The following is a 9,856-nucleotide window of genomic DNA, read 5'->3' as shown; positions in this document are numbered from 1 at the left end:
TATTTACTTTTATATTTTGTTATTATTTTTTAATGGAGGTACTGGGGATTGAAGCCAGGACTGTGTGCATGCTAGGCACACACTCTACCCCTGAGCTATACTCTACCCCCTGAAGACATTGATTGATATTTGATATCATAGACAATATAAAATTGAATGTGATGATTAAAATTTTTAATTACCTCTAGAAAAATATAGCTAGAACATATGCCCAGCAGGGCCATTGCTTAAAAAAAAATTAAAAAAAAAAAAAGTAAATGGAATAAATGAACCTGTTTGGCTCAAATTTTTTTTGGAAAAAAGGAAGAAAGCCTGGAAAAGAAACAACATAAACTAAACAGAAATAAGCCTATGCATATAGAAAAATCATGATATACATGCTATTCACTCAATTTTTGTCTTTTCTGAAAAAAGAAAAGTTCTGTTCAGTTGGACGAAAAGAGAAACTTGGCTGCATGCTGCGACTAAGCAGCACGTCACATATGTCAAAGTGCGAAAATAAAAGAATATAATAAGAATGTAGTATTGATATTAGACAAACACATTCCAAGAGAGAGTCCAGACAAGAAAATACCAGATTATCAAAGGTATAATTATGTAGGAAATATGACAACCACAAAGTCTCACGCCCCCAAAGTGATGGGCCGGTCTTGCATGTGAAGACAAACACAACTTTCCTAGGTGCACGTTAGCAGACAGAGTCCGCAGCACACTAAAAGGATCCACGTCGTGCCAAAGCTGGGTTTTCCCCAGAAGTCTTTCAAATGATGAAAGAAATGAAAGAAGGAAACAGAAAACGACACATGAATAGGACACCTTAAAAAAAAAAAAGTGTGAATTTGCAAAAGAAGCCTATAGAAATTTTAAAGTGAGAAAAACACAGCGACTGAATATAGTTTCCAGTGTTGCACAATAGAAACTTGTTGTTTATCTCTTTTATGTTCAGTAGTGTGTATCTGCACATCCCGCACTCCCAGTTTATCCCTCCTCCCCACCGCTTCCCCTCTGAGTGACCGTGAGTTTATTCTCTACGTCTGTCTGTCTCTGTTTTGTAAATAAGTTCTCTTGTGTCTTTTTTTTTTTTTAGATTCCATCTAATAAAATTTATTTAATTGTAAAATACATAATTTAATTGCAGCTATGGTTAACAACGGGCTCCCCAAATTCCTGAAAAGTAATGATTCGTCAGCTCACAGGAGCCAGTATGAAGCGTCTCCATCACATCACTCCCTGCTTAATGCTGAGAATTACCAGGCATATAAGTGGGTTGAAGAAAAGCCAGGTAGTTAACCCCCGAGTGGCTTCATACTAAACCACATGAAGCGTCTTCACTGGCCAGCACAATAAAGGGCAAACACCGAAACGCACGCCTGAATACAGAGTGGACACAATACACCGTGTGTGTGTCCTAACATTACTCAGTCGGCAAAGCCTCCTTTGTGAGCTGCCTCCTTGCAGAATCGGAGAGAAACGGGCTCAGCGCACCAGAATCCCAGCGAATTCAGCTAATAGGAATGCACACATTGGTCTAAATTGAGGCCCCAGAACGGTCTCTTACATCTTCCTCGCCCCAGGAGGGGATGAGCGAGAGAGATTACTTGCGGATTATAATTGCTTAAAATAGGTTGTGATGTAAAAATCGAATCCCGTCTGCTCTTCAGTAGTAAAGTTCTACAGACAGAGAAATTATGCTTAATGCCAGTGTCTTGAAGGTAAAAAGAAAACTCTGTTCTCCCTTTGGGGGAAGAGAAAGGACATCTTTTTAGAGCTGTCAGAATTCACAAGCCATAATAAATTATTCTTTTTCATTACTGATTTATTAAGCAGGCTGCTTGGTGTAATGGCAGAAAATTTCTGTTTAATTTTCATAGTATCAGACGCCCGTGATTCCTGATCTGAAATCAACATGAGTTATTAAAAGAAGGGGGTGTATTTAACGTCAGGCGTTAGGCTCTGCCTTTACTAAATTCTTCCAAGCGCAGGGGTTAAGCGTTTATGTAACATGGTCATTGTTTGACTGAAGCAAGACATCAAACCTGTTCTTGGGACAGCCCGTTCAGGTGTGCCGATCCCGAGACTCTGGTTTTAACAGTGGTCTTCCATCGGGTAAGATCTGCTATAAAAAATGAAAAATGTATCCATAAGCCCCAAACCAAAGAATCACAGGAGACAAAGAATTCTCATTTTCACTGGAATTAGAATTTTATTTAAATGATAAACGATTGACCAAAATGTTAGGATCACGGAGTTAGAATTTGGGTAAACGTGGGATGTTTCAGAAAACTTCCAACCACAGACATAAAAGGATCATTACGTGAAGCACATCTGAACCCAGGGGAAGCAAAAGGCATTCTGTTACCTCCCATACCTCACCTCTTGCCGATGCAATGGTCTCACGCTGGGTTATTAAACAGTATTGACCCAGCTCTTACTCTGGAATCCTTCAGCCCGCAAGGAGGTTTTGAAATAGCCCGGGAAGACAGCTGTCTGGTGACATACAAGCTGTCCTGGGCGGGTGTGGGGAAGCTTGGAGGGGCACCAGGGACCCGTCCCCTCCGGAAGGGTCTGCTGGGCCTCACCGACCAGATGCATCGCAGCTGTCCTTAGGGCTTGTGTGGAATTCACCTGGAACGGACACTGTAAGTAAATCTGAGGGCTTATCACCTTTAATAATGAGCTCTAACTATATTTAACTGCCTTGGCAGAACCGTTGAGTAAGTGGGTACTACCCTGTTGCAGATACTGTAATTTCTAGATTGTTCTACCGGGCTCATTTTGTAATCAACCTCTAAATTTGCAGAAACTGGTCACGTGTAAACTAAATACGTAATCATATCCAACTGAACGAACTTGGGACTTTGGACCGCATTCTAAATATCTCCTTCGGGTATGCACCCGAGTCTCCACCCGTCCCTGATTTAGTCAGCCAATAACAGGGACCATTCCTGACCTTCTCTGTGGCGCTCTGCTCTTGAAACGTACTTTTTTTTTTTTTTTTTAAACAAAGGCCACACCAAAGACAAAGACCAGTCCTTCTCCACGACTAGAGGGACTCCGTCTTGATCACCGCTGGAAGCCTGCCGGGCACACGGGGAACTCAGCAAGTGAACACCGAGTGAGCAAGGCCGACGGCAAGCTGCCTTCCAGCAGGAACTGGGTCATCCGCAAGCAGATTAGCTCAGGTAACGATAAATGCTTTGAAGAAGGAAAAAATGGGGATGAAGAGATAGGAGAGGAACATCACGCCGGCAGGTAGGACAAGGAGACTTGCAAAAGGAGCCCGTAGAAAGGCCAGAGGAGCCAGCCGTGTGAGGGCGCGGGGGAGGGGTGAGACAGCAGCCAGGGTGGCCCGCGGGAGCTCCAAGGCTGAGCAGGGTCCACGAGGGCTGGGCGGGGGCCAGGCCACCCAGTAACGGGTTTGGGTTTTCTTTTAAGAGAATTCAAGAGCCCCTGAGGGCTTAAGCAAGACAGTGACACGAACTTAATTTCAGAACAATCCCACTGGCGGCAGAGTTTAGGGGATCAGAGGACAAGAGACCCCGAGTCTCGGACTGTCTTCCAGGCAAGAGGTGAGCCGGCTTGAGCTTGAGTGGAAACGGACAGGAATAGAACAGGCGCCCTTGGTATACGTTTTGGAGGTTGGAACAACAGGTCTCCCTGATGGGCTGGACACGGGTGGGTGGGTGGGGATGGGCTGGTGTGGGAGGGACACTGACGTTTTCGGCAGTCACAGACTTGCTGTTAAACAGCTTGCGGAAGACAGAGAAAAGCCAGGCTGGGGAAGGGTGGACTAGGGCGGAGGAATCCTCTTGCCCCGGAATGATTTTGTGTCTGTGCTCCTCTGCCCTCGACCAGCATGACTCACTCAGCTGGTGACATGGAACCACCTTCTGATCCGCCCGTGGCCGGCCTCCCAAGGTGATGCCAGGAAGCACCACCCAGAACCTTCAAGGAGAGAGAGCAGGCTCCCGCCAAGGCAATCCAGCCCGTTTCAGAGGAGGCGAGGTTTGTTTGAACAAAACCCAGTTCTCCCGGGTTGCCGCCATCTGCCTGCTCCCCACGAGCCCCGCCTCCGTGGACACCTGGATGTTTGGGGCTTGGAGGAGGTGGTCCAGTTTGCAGATGGCGGAGAAGGGGATGGGAGCTGTATTCACAAAACCCAATGATCCAGAAAGCCATTGTGAGGCAGGATTTTCAGTTTCAACATGGCTGGGGGTCGGGGTGGAAATTCAAGGCTGGGGGGGGAGAAAAGCAGCAGAAACAAAAATAACAAGGCCATTAATCTTTCATTAAGTTAAAGGGATGAAAAGGAACTGCTTAAAGTATCATTCTTCCCTTGCCCCACAAGCATGTTGCCCCCCGCTGACTTCAAAGGCCCTGACGAGAAGTTGGTTAATGTTGTTGGCACAGTATCAGGCTGTGGTTTACTTTTGCTTAAGTGTGATTTTTTTTTTTTTTCCTTTTCAACAAAGAAAGCACCCACGTCGGGCACTCTCTGATGGGAGGAGGCACGCAATGTCAAAGATGCCTTTGTGTCGTGCCGGAGGCCTTCCGCGCTGGCCTCTGCCAACACGCGCCGTCGGGGAAACCACCACGTGTGCACACACGCAGAGTCTCCCAGAAAGAGAGCAGAATCCTCGCCCTCATTCACTCTCTGCTTTTCACATCTGGAGGGTCAGGCTTAGCCCCCGACTCGGTCTCTGGGCTCCTGGTGGCCTTGATGGAGATGCAGTTTGCAAGAAAGAAAGGCAAAAAAAAAAAAAAAAAGCCCCACCTGTGTTTCAGGCAGGACAGAGAAGCCCAGCACCTCTCACCTGTGTGGGGGCTGCGGGGAGGGGTGAACAGTCTGGCTGCTTTGGGCAGCTGTCTTTTTCTTCCAGGTAGCACTGTTTATACTGGAAACAAAGCTAATTGGTGGTGAGTGGCAGGGCTTTGTGGTTAGGCCCGGCTCTGTGTTGGCCACGGCTGAGTGGTTACAGCAGGCTGTCCCACCTGGCAAGTGCAAATGCCCTGGGGCAGAGGGAGAGCAAGGAAGGGGTGTTGGGAAGGCTCTGATGATATGCTTGAGTTTGCTGTCGCTGGAAGCCCACCAGAGGGCTCCTGCCATATGGGAAGTTTTTTGGTTTGTTTTCACGCGATAGGCAGGGAGCCGGGGAAGGAAACAAGTTGCTGCTTTTTAAGAAACATGCTGCAGATTGGACTCCCTAAGTGTAATGCTGGGTGTATGACAAGTAAGTGTGGAGTCTTTCAGACCCAGAGGGAAGTGACCAATGGTCTCAGTGTTCCCAGGGCTGTCCCAGAATACATGGAATTAAGTCTCTGGGATCCCGGATTTCTGCTTTCTCGAGCCCCATCACCCCATACAATGTATATTTGTGAGTCAGATTCAGCCAGGTTGGATCCTGGCTCTGTCTTTGCCTCTTGTGAGATGCGCAGCAGGCTGCCCACACCCCACCCCTGTCCTCCACCTGCTAAAAGCAATAATAATTATTTCCCAGGGTGACCGTGAGGACCAGGTGGGACACAGTGTGAAAACACCCAGCCCTGAGACGGGGTTCCGCAGGTGCCGGCTGGCTCCGCCATTGTCCCAAACACCGCCTGCATCTGCTGAACGCATGGGGGAAAGGGGCAGGCGATGCTAGCTTCACCCCAAAATATTTAATTCAGAAAAAGGGAGGGAGGTTATGGTTAGCTTTTTTAAAATACTGTATGCAGAGGCCAAAATAAAATTTCGTAACAGCTTACCTCCGCATTGAGAACCAAACAGGGCACCTCAGGTTAGGAGGAAGGGAGGGCGGGGCAAAGGGAGATCCCAGCAGGGCGGTCTCAGCCCTCAGCCTCCTGGCACCCACGTGATGCGGGGCAGCTTTCTCACAGGGCTTCTGTGAACGCGTGAGCAGAGAACAGGTGCGCCCACCCAAGGTCAGCATTAACATTGTCTCCACCTTTGGGGAGGGAGCCCGGACCCGTCTCAGGCCCCCTGCAGCAGAGCGCCCGTGCTTCGGGGTTTTGTTGGAGGCCCGGGTGATTGGCAGCAGTCCGAGGAGTCCCGGGGGGGGGGGGGGCTTCCTTCGTGCAGTGCTTCCCTCTGGGGTTCCCCACCAGCACATCCTCCCACGTGTGGCTTTGCTCTTGGGATTTTCCAGGCAGAATCGGAAGGTGTGTGGGGCCTCGCTGACTCGGGGAATTCTGACCTGCTGCTAGCTTCCTGCACAGGGCTGAGCCCCGGCTTCCCTTTGCAGGCATTCCGGGCCCGGGCAGCGTCAGGCTCGGCAGGACAGTTTCCGTGGGGGGAGACGGGGACACCAGGCAGGCAGGCAGGCAGGCAGGCAGGCAGGTAGGTAGACGGACGGATGTGGGTGTGGATATGAGTGGATGGATCATGGAAGGATGCTGGTGAGAAAGGCACTCAGAAGGCCCTGAGCATTTGAGAATCTTATAAATCAGCCATTCCAACGCTGCTAGGAAAATAGGCATTTTTCTTTTAAAGACCAACTTTCTTAACTTCCAGTTAACTTCTCTCCGTTTCAGTTTGGAAAATGAAAGTATTTCTCAGCCCAAACTGTCTGCAAAATACTCACTAGAATACCGAATTCTCCACTCCTAGTTCCAGACACCGCCACTTGGCCACGAGCAACTGAGTCTGTGTCTGAGCGCACACGTCAGTTGGGCTGGGCCGAGGTTAGCTGCAGCAGCAACACCTCCAAAACCAACGTGACGAAAGAAACGAGGCTTCTGCCTTGCTCAGGGCCCAGGTCCATCGCGCATCTCTAGGGGCTCAGCTTGTCCTGCCCGTGGCCGGGGTGCAGGCGAGCAGAGCAGCTGAATCCCCGTCAGGCTCTGTGACATAGGAGAAAGCGGCCCACACTGTTTCTATGCAGCGCCCAGGGGTCAGACCCAGACACGGTCCTGCCCAGCGGCTGCGGTTCTGGAAGCGCAGCCATCCCACACCTACCCAGTCATTTCTCCAGGCTGGGCCCCTCCCGTGAGCTCCAGACGCACATATCCAACTGCCCTCTCAACACCTCCGCTTGGACATCTACTAAATACCTCAAGGGTAGCCTTCCCAAACCCAGACCTCAGGGTTTCTCTCCAAACAGGCTCCTCCCTCAACGATCCCCAGTTCAGCTGATGGTGATTCTATTCTGCTAGTTAGCTGCTCAGACTGACACTCCTAGACTTGTCCTCGACACACCCCTTTCCTGCAAAACCCACATCGAAAAGGTCAGCCAGTCCCATAAGCTCCCTCCTCAAAATATCCAGGGTCTGCCCTTCCGTGGCCACCACCCTGCTCCGAGCCACGGTATCTCTTCCCCAGACCACGGCAGTAGCCTCCCAGCCCGTCCGTCTCCATCCTGGCAATCTTCGGTCTGACTCCCAACACAGCCACAAGATGGTCCCTTTAAAAGGTAAGTCAGATCAGCTCCTCTCGCTCAAACCCTCCGAGGCTTCCCGTGAAAACAGAGTGAAGGGTTGTGAGTTGATGGTGGCCTTCGAGGCCCTCCATGCTCTGGTCTCCCGTCACCTCCTAACCCCACCACCGCCTGGCCTGCTCCCCGGCACTCACTCCCTGCAGCCAGACTCCTCCTCGGAGCCCGCAGGCGCTCGTCCACCCAGAGGCTCTGTACGTCCGGTTCCCTCCGCCTGGCCTCCCTCCGTGGCCTGAGTGCTGTGTCCCCACCGAGACTGGATGGTCAGCAAACATTTGATGAATGAATGAATGAACGAGTGAGTGAATATTTAGATTCAGTGGCGGTTGAAGGTCTCATTTTAAGAGTAAGGATTCCAACCACTAAGTCTTCCGAGAAGCAGCAGACATTCGCCACAATTCCCTCGACGGAGGGCAAGTGCTTGTAGCACGAGACAAATCTGCAAGGAGAGGCGAGTGGGCCTGGCATGCAGTGTGGGATGCAGGCGGCTGAGGGGCTGGGTGCGGACTGCTGGGCGATTTTGTCCCCAGTCGTCCCCTGGTTTTACGTGGGCGCGTGGCCACCCATGCGGTCGCTCTCCCTGCAGCTCCACGTGGCCAAAGGCTAAATTCCGATCAATGAACGTGAGCAGAAGATTCAGGCAATTTCCAGAACGCCAGTGCACCGGAGGCTGGGGCCACCAGGTTGTCCCAGGTGTGCGTTCAGGACGGCAGAGCCGCCCGCCGCCCACCCCGGACCGCCTCTCTGGACTGCGTGGAGAGAGAAATAAGCTTTGTCCTCGTCTCTCGTTTGAACCAGTCTGTCCTGCAGTGCTTGTTCTCACAATTAAACCTATAGCCTGACTAACTCTAGCCGTACCGAGCTAGGGGGACAGTCTTTTGATGCTGGCGGTTGATAAAGAAGAGGGGTCACCAGTCAACAAGGGGGAAGTCACCAGGCAGGAAAGTGGACATGGTCCCCTAGTGTGCTGAGCGCTGTTTTCACCAAGCACACGTGTTTTCGGAACAACCGAGAGACTGTGGTCTTTATGTCGGCAGAAGATAAAAAGAGGCAATAAACTGAAATTTGGGGGAAGACAGCCTCATGGGAGTTTTAGCACAAGATTTCCCTCTCCTAATTTTCTTGACTCGCCTCGGGTTTTGCATGAGAAAGACCCTCGGCACGGAGGAGAAGGGGACTGAAAGCCTCTAACCTGCGGACCGAGGTATTTGTAAGTTTTCCCCTTCACCCCACAGCCCACGTGGGTCACTGCAATGCTTGTCCGTTTCCAAATTTTTTCAGTCTGAAAATTGAAAACCCTATGTATCTTTATTTCCTGGTCTGGTCATTATAATCCAGAAGACTGTCTTCCCTGTTCTCAAAAAAGCATTGCTTTGAAACGGTCTCCTCCGAGAGCTGACTCACCCGTGAAGACGCGCTCTCACACCTCCCTGGCTGGGCAGAGCATTTCCATACAGACGTGATCTTGCCCTACAGCAGCGCAGGGGCGCGGCGGGGGCTTGAAAATCACGGAATCAAAGGAAAATGATCCAATATTTCAAACAAAATCGTGTCTCGCCTATCTCTGCTCCATTACAAGAGGGTAAGTTAGATCCAGTCTTCCCAAGGCCGCTGCCTCAGATGTGGAACTCCGTAAGTGCCTGAATGTCTTCTATTTTATTATATACACAAAGGAGCTCTTTAACGCAGCTACTGTCTGTGGCACGGAAGTCATATCTCGATTTTCCTTTTCAACTAAAACCGCTCTAAACTGGAAAGCTATCCCACTGCTGAAGAGTTTATCTCACCAGTATTCCCCACGGATGAATAGGCAATACACGTTATCTTTCTCTTTTTTTCTTAAAGAAACTATTCATTGACTAAATTACCAAAATAGTCCACTTGTCTCGTGTTAGTTGCATATTTTTCTGTTTTTTAATATCTACAAAATACTTTTTCAATCGAAACAAAGCTGCCGAGTAAGTGTTTTCTCTAAAATTGAAAAGCAAGCTCTTTGTAATTATACGTCGCCTTTTTCCCCCTTTGTTAAGCTTTGAAGAAATTTAATTGATTAGTGATTTTAGAAAGTAAACTTTCTGCAATGTAATTACTTTTTTAATGTGATGCTTTTTTTTTAACTTTTTTGAGGGTGGAGGTAATTAGGTTTGTTTATTTATTTGTTTCTTTATTTATTTCATGGAGGCACTGGGGATTGAACCCGGGACCTCCTGCGTGCTAGGCATGCGCTCTACCACTGCACTACACCCTCCCGCCTTATAATTACTTTCTGACAGTTTATCCATGAACAGACCATCTTAAAGTCTCATTATTTACTCCATAAAAACCAGTCTAAAGTAAAAGTTAACGAAGCAAAAAAAAAAAAAAAAAGTCTTGCAAATCTAAGACCAAGTTTATAAGACAGATGGCAAATTTATCCTTAGAAATAA

At 49.1% G+C, this 9,856-nt stretch overlaps 1 long non-coding RNA gene across 2 annotated transcripts; it reads left to right on the top strand.

Annotated features, from left to right (window-relative positions):
• The first annotated feature begins 2,196 nt into the window (after nucleotides 1-2,196).
• LOC116660936 lies at nucleotides 2,197-9,445 on the top strand. Of its 2 annotated transcripts, XR_004316615.1 has the most exons (5): nucleotides 2,197-3,182; nucleotides 3,492-3,569; nucleotides 3,856-4,005; nucleotides 7,319-7,728; nucleotides 8,017-9,445. It is a non-coding gene; the product is annotated as an uncharacterized LOC116660936 (long non-coding RNA). The 2 variants fall into 2 exon arrangements; XR_004316614.1 differs by having other exon boundaries at nucleotides 7,319-9,445.
• The last annotated feature ends 411 nt before the right edge of the window (nucleotides 9,446-9,856 follow it).

Source organism: Camelus ferus, chromosome 32 (genome assembly GCF_009834535.1).
Source record: "Camelus ferus isolate YT-003-E chromosome 32, BCGSAC_Cfer_1.0, whole genome shotgun sequence".
In the NCBI taxonomy this organism is placed as follows: domain Eukaryota; kingdom Metazoa; phylum Chordata; class Mammalia; order Artiodactyla; family Camelidae; genus Camelus; species Camelus ferus.
This window is presented reverse-complemented; position numbering and strand designations above follow the sequence as displayed.